Source organism: Giraffa tippelskirchi, chromosome 2 (genome assembly GCF_054371585.1).
Source record: "Giraffa tippelskirchi isolate mGirTip1 chromosome 2, T2T-mGirTip1v1.2.pri, whole genome shotgun sequence".
Taxonomy (NCBI): Eukaryota; Metazoa; Chordata; class Mammalia; order Artiodactyla; family Giraffidae; genus Giraffa; species Giraffa tippelskirchi.
Genome location: NC_137276.1, coordinates 194,709,722 through 194,719,493, shown reverse-complemented (window position 1 = coordinate 194,719,493; position 9,772 = coordinate 194,709,722). Strand labels below are relative to the sequence as shown.

The following is a 9,772-nucleotide window of genomic DNA, read 5'->3' as shown; positions in this document are numbered from 1 at the left end:
GAAACATTTACCCCTACAAACTGGAACCAGCATTTTAAGTGAACGCTGAAACAAAATATACCTAGTGGCCACCAACAGGGAAAGCTGACAATCTCAAAACAAAAAGTACACAAATCCACCAATCATACTAACATTAATTTATACAATTCAGTGGTACTTTAACTAAAAGATGCAGTTCTACACAGTAGCCAATACACAATAAAACACAGAATTCCTCCAGGGGTTAATTAAAATTAACTGCCTGCATATAAAGACTGGATTCTAGGAAATAAAGTTGCTGACTAGAAGGCAATGGGAAATGCCCTTTATTACATGCAAAGAAAGCAAAACACTGGAAAACAGCACAGACCCCCTGGGTACACATCTGCAGAACTAGAAATGGAAGAACTTGATAAAGACTGGGGATTAGTTTCACCTCCTCTAAAAAATCCAACCTGTGAAAATTCTCTGAAATCTCTTTTTTATTTTCCAATTAATATGTACATATTAAACCAGTGTCTTATTCCTAGGGCAACTTATTTCTCGAGGTTAATATTAATGCGTTAATTCCTAGACTCAGTCCTGGGCCAATTTGAATTCAGGTTTTCATTTTTAGCTGTATCATAAATGCTATTAATTGTGTCCAAGATTTTATTCAGTTCAATTAGCAAGACGGCCTTAATATTCCTCTTGGTTTGATTAAATTTTAAGTAGATTTCTTCCTAACTAGAGGCTCCCAATCTTCCTTTTTGTTAGAACACTTACTTTAGAAAACTTGCAATTGCAAATTCTTTCTCTGTCCCTTTGAAATGTAAATTTTCCCAGTCTCCTGTCAGTTTTACAAATCAAGATCTTTCCCTTCAAGGACCTGGGAAACATCTCTTTGAAATGTAACTATCAAATATCAAATCAAAGGAAAATGAAAGCATCAAGAAAGATACGGCCCTATATCCAGTCTCTGTGGGAGGGTAGGAGCCTGTTTTTCAATAAAGACCAATATGCAAGCAATAGCTTAATCATATTGACCAACCACATCCTAATGTCCTCTAATACTTTTGCACTGGCTCATCTTAGTGCTTAAATCTCCTCACTGTTTAAAACTCTCCTGCCTGTCATTTCCGTGGAGTTGTGTCCAAGCTCTCTTGACTATTTGAATAGTCTTGATCCCTACTACAATAGTCTTGAATAAAATGTTCCTTCCCTCACTCCATCTGCTTGATGCAATGTTTCTTTGACAAAATGCAGGACTGACAAACAAGTGAAAAAAACTAGTCTGAGAGAGGGTAAAAGAGTGCTGGTAGTGTTTCTTAATTATAAATAACAGTGATTTGATTAAAGATCATATGACACAGAATTAAAGTGAGCAGTTATTAAATGTAAAATGCTGAGTTCAGCCATAGTATGTTATCTGCTGCTACTCTTCCTTAGGTAAGAACTAGAATCTACCCATGCTTTTCATAGAGTATGGAAAGTAGAAGGTAAAAATAAATATTTCTGAATTGCAGTATGAATGAATGAAGAAATCAAGGGGTTAAAATATATATATAGCTGACCTCCCACCCGGCTCTCTGGTCCTGGCGGTAAGATGGCGGCTGCTGCGGAGTGCGATGTGGTAATGGCTGCGACCAAGCCAGAGCTGCTAGACGACGAGGAAGCGAAGAGAGAAGCAGAGTCTTTCAAGGAACAAGGAAATGCCTACTTGCCAAGAAAGATTACAATGAAGCTTATAACTATTATACAAAAGCCATAGATATGTGTCCTAAAAATGCTAGCTATTATGGGAATCGAGCCGCCACCTTGATGATGCTCGGAAAGTTCCAGGAAGCTCTCGGGGATGCACAGCAGTCAGTGAGGTTGGATGACAGTTTCGTCCAGGGACATCTACGAGAAGGCAGATGCCACCTATCTCTAGGGAATGCCATGGCAGTGTATCGTAGTTTCCAGAGAGCCCTAGAACTGGATCACAAAAACGCTCAGGCCCAGCAGGAGTTCAAGAATGCAAATGCAGTCATAGAATATGAGAAAATAGCAGTAACGGATTTTGAGAAGCTGGATTTTCGGAAGGTTGTTTTTTGGCATGGACCATGCCCTAGAATATGCCCCTGCCTGCCATTGCTTCAAAATCCTCAAAGCAGAATGTTTAGCAATGCTGGGTCGTTACCCAGAAGCACAGTCTGTGGCCAGTGACATTTTACGAATGGATTCCACCAATGCCGACGCTTTGTATGTACGAGGTCTTTGCCTTTATTATGAAGATTGTGTTGAGAAGGCAGTTCAGTTTTTTGCACAGGCTCTCAGGATGGCTCCTGACCATGAGAAGGCCTGCGTTGCTTGCAGAAATGCCAAAGCACTTAAAGCAAAGAAAGAAGATGGGAATAAAGCATTTAAAGAAGGAAATTACAAGCTAGCATATGAACTGTACACAGAAGCCCTGGGGATAGACCCCAACAATATAAAAACAAATGCTAAACTCTACTGTAATCGGGGTACGGTTAATTCCAAGTTTAGGAAACTAGATGATGCAATAGAAGACTGCATAAATGCAGTGAAGCTCGATGACACTTATATAAAAGCCTACTTGAGAAGAGCTCAGTGTTACTTGGAAACAGAACAGTATGAAGAAGCAGTACGGGACTATGAAAAAGTATATCAGACGGAGAAAACAAAAGAACACAAACAGCTCCTTAAAAATGCACAGTTAGAACTGAAGAAGAGTAAGAGGAAAGATTACTACAAGATTCTTGGTGTAGACAAGAATGCCTCTGAGGATGAGATCAAGAAAGCCTACCGGAAGCGGGCCTTGATGCACAATCCCGATCGGCACAGTATAGCCAGTTCCGAAGTTCAGAAGGAGGAGGAGAAAAAGTTCAAGGAAGTTGGAGAAGCTTTTACCATTCTCTCTGATCCCAAGAAAAAGACTCGCTATGACAGTGGACAAGACCTTGATGAAGAGGGCATGAATATGGGTGATTTTGATGCAAACAATATCTTCAAGGCATTCTTTGGCGGTCCTGGGGTCTTCAGCTTTGAAGCTTCTGGTCCAGGGAATTTCTTTTTTCAGTTTGGCTAATGAAAGGACACCACCCAGAATCCAGAAAATGCAGACTTGCTCAGTTTAACCTCGAATGTGGACACAATTCACCTCCTCCCTTCATCATGTCTCCACGTCCTTAGAGCAGTTTCGTTTTCTCAGTTGGATACCCTGTGTCTGTGTGAGTGGGATGAAGGAAAGGGAGCCAGCGCCGCGAAGACTGCGGGGAGGGGAGGAAGGCGGGGGGGGGGGCGGGGGGGGGCGGACAGGGCAGCTTGTAAATTTTTGTTTTACTGTTTAACTTTATTAAAAAAGAAAAAAAATTTAAAAAATATATATATATATAAAGTGGCCCCTTCAAAAAAAATTCACACAGACAATATTTTTCTAAGAACCTCCTTTTTCTCTTATATTTGCTCTGACTTTTGCCTTCTCAGTTTCCAAAACTAAATTGATTCTCTTGAACATTCCTTTAGCTTCTAAAAATGATTTCAGTAACAGTAGATTTGAAGCCACTAACAACAGCAAGTTTGAAATGCAAATTGTAGATACATCCTCTCAAAAAAATTTCAAATATGTTTTCATACAAAGATTTTCCCATATTTTACATATGTACACTTAAACAAGAATTCTTTTAAAATATTATTTAACTAATGTGATAATTATGAGTAGAAATTTGAAATACAAATATGTAATAAGATAATGAGATATTATATCCCCAAAGAACTATAGTTGAAGACAAATCTGTACCTGTAAGATAGGCACAAGAGTTCAAAAAATACCTCAGTATCATTTTCTTTACAAAGGTAATGACTAATTTATATTTCTATTTGAAATATTCTAATTGGTCTGAATTACAGATATGTGTTCTAAGCTAATTCACAGGTAATGCCAATATACCATGTTTGCACAAAATGACATATTAGGAGAGGGATTATATATTTGTAATGACTCCACATATTTCTCATATTAGTAATAATTTACATTTGCTACCTAATTAACAAAACAAGCCTTAAATATAACTATTAGTAAAAAAAATTAAATTTCATGTGGCAAAAAGCAGTGTTGTATGTGTATCTGAACCTAGGGTCTTCTTTTCTAGAAGGGAGATCTGAACACCACACTTGGTACATGCATTCTAAATGTTATTTTATTCGTTTTAACCACCTATTACATGCTCATAATATCTGAATAATACTTATAAGTTAAAGTAGATATAAATTTTGAGTCTTCAAAGAATAAATGTGGTGCTAGAGAAAACACACGGGAGAGTCCCCTGGACGGTAAGGAGATCCACCCAGTCCATCCTACAGGAGATCAGTCCTGGAAATCCACTGGAAGGACTGATGCTGAAGCTGTAGCTCCAATACTTTGGCCACCTCATGCAAATAGCTGACTCACTGGAAAAGACCCTGATGTTTGGGAAGATTGAAGGCAGGAGGAGAAGGGTATGACAGAAGATGAGATGGTTGGATGGCATCACTGACTCAATGGACATGAGTTTGAGCAAACTCTGGGAGATAGTGAAGGACAGGGAAGCCTGGCATGCTGAAGTTTATGGGGTTGCAGAGAATCAGACATGACTGAGCAGTTGAACAACAACAAATACGTGCACATTCACAGATTTTGCAGATGTAAACAACTATCATACTCTACTGAAGATTCATTTAGAAAAAAAAATGGCTTATGTGTGTGGGTATTTTCTATGCAATAATGACGCATAAGAAAGTAAAATAAAGTCTACTCTTTATTCCAAAGGATGGTGGTCTAGTGGTTGGGACTACATGCTTCCTCTGTGTAAGGCACAGGTTCGATCCTTGGTTGGGGAACTAAGATCCCACACGCCCTGAGGAGTGGTCCCAGAAAATATAAACAAATTTTTTAAAAGAAAAGAAATATGATATAACTAGTAAAATCAGAATTCACAAGAGGAAGAAAAATCATGGCAAGGTAATATAGCCAACAATGGCTTAATTAAAACCTAGAACACAGTATGAACTTTAAAATTTGGGTAGAATACAGCAAGGTGAAAAAAAAAATAAAGAGGAAATGTTTTATGAGATAATACATGACAAAGAATAGAAGTAAGGATGAGCATAAGTCTACAGGTTTTCACCGTATGAAAATATTGGGTGGATATGGGCTAGATTAGAAGAAATACTAGGGACAGAGAAAATCTATATTTGGCATAATAGAAAGAACAGAAGAGAACAGAAGCTTTTGTGTAGGGAAGCAATGTATAAAACAAGCATGGATTCTTCCAGAAGCAATGAGTGAATGTAGCTGAATTAAAAAAGCTAACTAGGGAACTACTTTTGCAAACCAGGAGTGAATGGTAATGAATATGACTAGGGTGGTAGCAGAAAAAGAGAGAGAGAGAATGAATTTAAGTTGCCTGCACCTCAGGCCCAAAAAATTAACTGAAAGAAATGAGTAAGTCAAAGATGAGTCCAGGACTTAACCCTTAAGTGACTGGAAACTTAATAGAAAGAGAATGTCTGATAAAAAATACTAATTTAGGATAGGAAGCTAATGTATGCTTTAATATCTGTTTATTGTGATGGAACCCAGCCAAGAAGATATGTTCATTGGGCAACCAGTGAAGGAGCTGGAACTTGTGTAAATGGACTCAAATTATGCTTTTAGATGTATAAATATATGACAACTGATAACTTGCTATCATTTATTCATTGCCATTTAGTCATGTTATATATGTCAAACATTTCAGAATAATATCAGGTATGTACTGAAAGTTTCTAGGAAACATTTTCATCTCTTTATATGTTATTGAATCCTTACTACAAACCCTCATTCCAGGTAATATTGCTATTCGTGTTCAGTTACTCAGTCACGTCCAACTCTTTGAGACACCATGACTATAGCCCACTAGGCTCCTTTGTCCATGGGATTTCTCAGACAAGAATACTGGAGTGGACTGCCATTTCCTTCTCCAGGGGATCTTCCCCACCTAGGGATCAAACTCAAGTCTCCTGCATCTCGTGCATTGGCAGGTGGATTCTTTACCATTGAGCCACCTGGGAAGCCCATTACTGCTATTAGCCATTATGTAAATATGAAAACACCTAAGATACAGAGAGGTTAAGTGACTTGCCCAAGGTTACAATAGCTACAGACAGAGCAGGATACTTCATAAGTGCTCTGAACCCAGAGCCCAAACTGTAGACACCACGTAACACTGATTGCAGGTGCAAAGGGTAAATAGGCTCCAAACATTATAGAACAAAAATTAGTTGATTCTTCTAAAACTGAAAAACTGAACTACTTCTTTAAAGATTACTGAAAGCATCCGAGAAATAAAATCTGTAACAGAATTAGCAAACTGTATAATCACAAAACTGATTTTCTTCTTTCAGAAAAAGGAAACACTTCGTTACTCAAAGTGTATATTCATTACAGAAAGCATACATTAAGCAAAGTGTGTCAATATTATCTATGTGTATGCAGACTTAATTTTTACAAATTTTTGTAACCTCCAAAGCTTAATATGTTTTAAAAGACTAAAACAATGGTTTTAACTTTTGTATAGAGCTCTTTGCATATTTCCCAGCTACTCCTTTAGAATTAGTTTTAAAAATTCTATAGATCACCTGGAAATTTTGAATATATTAATTTTCTCTTCATTCAGTTCAGTTCAGTTCAGTCGCTCACTCGTGTCTGACTCTTTGTGACCATGAATCGCAGCACGCCAGGCCTCCCTGTCCATCACCAACTCCAGGAGTTTACCCAAACTCATGTCCATCGAGTCGGTGATGCCATCCAGCCATCTCATCCTCTGTCGTCCTCTTCTCCTCCTGCCCCCAATCCTTCCAATGAACACCATCCTTTAGGATGGACTGGTTGGATCTCCTTGCAGTCCAAGGGACTCTCAAGAGTCTTCTCCAACACCACAGTTCAAAAGCATCGATTCTTCGGCGCTCAGCTTTCTTCACAGTCCAACTCTCACATCCATACATGCTGCTACTGCTGCTGCTAAGTCGCTTCAGTCGTGTCCGACTCTGTGCGACCCCATAGACGGCAGCCCACCAGGCTCCGCCGTCCCTGGGATTCTCCAGGCAAGAATACTGGAGTGGGTTGCCAGTTCCTTCTCCAGTGCATGAAAGGGAAAAGTGAAAGTGAAGTCGCTCAGTCGTGTCCGACTCTTAGCGACCCCATGGACTGTAGCCTACCAGGCTCCTCCATCCATGGGATTTTCCAGGCAAGAGTACTGGAGTGGGGTGCCATTGCCTTCTCCGACTACCTCCAATAAAGTGCAACTGAATACACAGTAAACATGCTTTAAAAATAAATATCTTTATTTCTTAGATTAGCATGAATCTGTCCATGTGATCTAACAAAATCTATAGATCAAAGGTTGTATTCAGTTAGAAAATTAAAATGAGTTTCTGAGTATTGATAAATTTAATATTTAGGGTGGTATAAGTGTGCATGCTGCTTTCTGAAATCACTTTATTACTGCCCAGAATAATTGTGCCTTGCTTATTCTTAAGTAATCAAAACAGAGCCTCTAAGAGGTAGAACACATACCAGAATGAGACAGTAGATATCTTTACTGGTTTAATCATAACTAAATGCTGTTATTCTCACCTCAAGATATTCTGACTATAATCTTAGGATGTAAGGCAGGTTAAAAAGGAAAAAAAAATCCACTGTTAGGCAATCGAAGTTCTTTTCACCTCAGCATCCCAGTGGAGCTTCTGAATTAAAAATAATGAAATGACAAATTATTTCTGAAATAATTTGAGATAAATGCTAGTTTCTCTTGTTAAGCAAAAAAGTGTTTACTTCTTTAACAGTGCTGTAGAAATGCTACTGTACATTTATTGGATTAAACAAGAGGATATTACACTGTATCTAATTATTAATTTTTACCCAACACCTGCTTGTTCAGGGTGAAAGATACTCTGACCAGGAAACTGAGTCATGTCATGAACTGTTCTTACAGACATGTTCAGTAGCAAAAATACATATGTATGTGTATTCAGATTTTACAGAAATGAGTTCGTTCTTCACTCATTGTTTTCTGACTTGCTGTACTTGTTTCTGACTTGCCTATATATATGCATCCATGGGTATGTGTATATACATGTGTGTGTTGCTAATATTGGGTTCTAATTTTATTAAGGACTCTGGATAAATCCTTGTATTCAGTACCTCAGTGTTGTATAGGATAGTTGTACAACTTTTCAATAGTTAATTTGAAATGTTAGAAGATAAAAATATAGTAATATCAATAACAAAATCAAAAATTTCAAACTTTATGTAAAATTAGTGGACAATTTCTGCAGGTCAATTTTTTCACTTTGCTATATGGGTTTCTAAGAATCAGCTAATAAAGAACACCATTTTATTTGGTATAAAGTGTCTCTATAAAACACTTTCAAATACATATATTTGCATCCTTTCACAATCATAGTGATCTCACCAATCCTATCTACTTGCCAAACAATTTCTTCGCGTGTGTGCTAAGTTGCTTCAGTCATGTCCAACTCTGTGCAACCCCATGGGTTGTAGCCCACTAGGCTCCTCTGTCTATGAGATTTTCCAGGCAAGAATACTGGAGTGGGTTGCCAAGCCATCCTCCAGGGGATCTTCCCAACCCAGGGATCGAACCTGTGTCTCTTACCTCTCCTGCATTGGCAGGCAGGTTCTTTATCCCAAGCGCCACCTGGGAAGCCCCAATTTCTTTATTCTTTGACACATTTCTGGAAAAAGTGGTCTGTTTCTACTGTGTCTACTTCTTCAGACTACTCTCAAAACTGTACCCTCCTCAACTCACAAAATGCTTTGAAAAATAATCAGAGGTTCTCAAATTCTCCAAATTTGAGATGATCCACATAATTTCTTTTGTTTGTTTCCCTACTTTATATAGCACTGCATTAGCCTACTAGCCCTGGCACCTTCACTATCAGTTTTGCTTAATCAGCTTCATTTTATGCTAAACAGTTTAACCTTCATCCTTCTAATTTTTCTCTATATACTTCTTTTTGTAGGTTCCTCAATCCCATGGCATCAGAAATCCACATTCTACAACCCAGTGTTCAAATCTACATTTTACTTTCAGAGTTTGTATCACCATTTCTAATTACCTACTTACTGAATATTTCTGCTCAGGTATCTTCCTGTCCTAGAAAACCAAGCTTGTGTTTTAAATATTTAAATATCATTTCTGTCATCAACTATTCTCCAATAAATTTTTTTAAGTAAAACTTAAAAAATACATCATTCCAATAATCATACCTCCTTCGTCTTTCCAATTTCCTTAGCACTCTAACTGCTAACAACATAAAGTCAGATTTCTTCAGTCTATCATTTCAAGTACTCACTTATTGCTGATCATTTCAATAGTTATGCTTCAGTATAACTTAGGTAGCAACTGAGTGCCCCAAGAAACACTGAAATGTTGTTTCTCTTTTCTGTATATCATTCTAATTACTCATAATCTTCTCCCACTTCATGATCCATCCAATGCTTATCCATTCTCCAAAAACATCTTTAGTCTCCAAAACAGTATCTCTATTGCTCTATCAAACTCTTAAGTTTATTTCTTTAGTATCATTAATCACAATTCTTAATTACCAAATACAATAATTTATGTATGTATTTATTTATGATTATATATAATCTGTGTATAGGAAGATCAGAAATATCAGTAGACTGTGAGCTTCCTTTTATCAAGGTATATGTCTTTGGGAGATAATTCCATTTTGCCTTTTCATTTTTATGATCAGAAGCACTCTAAAG

General features: G+C 37.6%; 1 pseudogene; it reads left to right on the top strand.

Annotated features, from left to right (window-relative positions):
• Window positions 1-1,563: 1,563 nt before the first annotated feature.
• On the top strand, window positions 1,564-3,137 carry LOC145528753 (dnaJ homolog subfamily C member 7 pseudogene; annotated as a pseudogene).
• The last annotated feature ends 6,635 nt before the right edge of the window (window positions 3,138-9,772 follow it).